Source organism: Pteropus alecto, unplaced genomic scaffold (assembly GCF_000325575.1).
Source record: "Pteropus alecto unplaced genomic scaffold, ASM32557v1 scaffold17, whole genome shotgun sequence".
Taxonomy (NCBI): domain Eukaryota; kingdom Metazoa; phylum Chordata; class Mammalia; order Chiroptera; family Pteropodidae; genus Pteropus; species Pteropus alecto.
In genome coordinates this window covers 23,491-24,659 of record NW_006440645.1, presented here as the reverse complement: position 1 = coordinate 24,659, position 1,169 = coordinate 23,491, and the positions used below count along the sequence as shown (strand labels likewise).

At 41.1% G+C, this 1,169-nt stretch overlaps 1 protein-coding gene across 2 annotated transcripts in view; it reads right to left on the bottom strand.

Annotated features, from left to right (window-relative positions):
* The window catches only part of FAM241A (family with sequence similarity 241 member A), a 16,583-nt gene that overhangs the window by 3,165 nt on the left and 12,249 nt on the right, over positions 1-1,169 (bottom strand). The window lies entirely within an intron of this gene.

The window sequence follows — 1,169 nt, the reverse complement described above, 5'->3', positions numbered from 1 at the left end:
TGACTTTAAGGTGGTTTTTCCCCATACGACAGTAATTTACATAGAGCACAGGGTATCATTGGTGAACAGTGGAAAATGAGATTCAATGGGGCATCATCGTCAAGTCTGTAAGTTTAAACTAGAATCGTATATATATAAATTTTGGATTATCATTTCTTAAAAAAAAAAAAAAGGGTAGAAAAACAAAACGTTGTGGAGAATCTAAGGAGTCAAATCCAGGCGCCAACGTTCAGATCGAGTGACCTTGAGCAAATCACTTCACTTTCCCGAGTTCGGCTTTCTACTCCGCAAAATGAACTTACACAATGTCTTTTGACACTGATAATTTCCTCTTAAATTATAATTTACTTGTTAACATTCCTCATTTTAGATTTAATTTCTAAATTACTTTTCCTTCACTGATATGTTGTGATTGAGTCAGTTTTGTTTTTCAGCCTCCCAGACTTTTATGTGTCCCGTGATAATATACCGCATTAAAAGAGCACAGCGGTGTCCTGTTCTCTCCTGAGGGGAGCCTGTCTTTTCTTCAGGGCAGAATTGGAAGGGCCCCTGACCCAGGACGCTCCCTCCCCTCAACCCCACTGCCCCTCCAGTGGCTGCCATCATTGGCATTGTTTCTGGACTCTCTTCATTTTTTTATTGAAGTTTTATTTTCTTTTACACTTTCCAATTTTTTAAAATCTATGCACATATTGACTTTGGAGGTTTCTGTTATCGAAGCTTTTTAAGACTTTTTTCTAGTATTTTTGTGGTTTTGCTACAAAGAAAGTACCCTAATCTGCATGGTTTTCTCTGAAGATGTATTTTCAAATTTTCTACAAACTGCTTGTGGGTTTTTCAAGGGAAGAAGTAGGTGTTGCAACACTTAAGTCAAAATAGGAAATCAGTTAACTGGTAGAGGCCAGGTAGGGGGCCGCAATGATCACTCTCAGCCCCTGGGGAAGCTGCTCGCACTGAGCCTGAAGGGGAGGACCCAGTGAGGGCTGTTCTGGGCGGGCTGTGGCTGCTGTCGCTGTCGCTTCTTTTAATATGAAAAATGTCAAGCACACACAAAATTAGAGAAAGCAGTGCATAGAACATACATGCACCTATCAACCAGATTCAATAACCACGAAAATTTTGCCACCTGACTGCCGTGCTTCTTCATCTGGGTAGCACGTGGCGGGCGG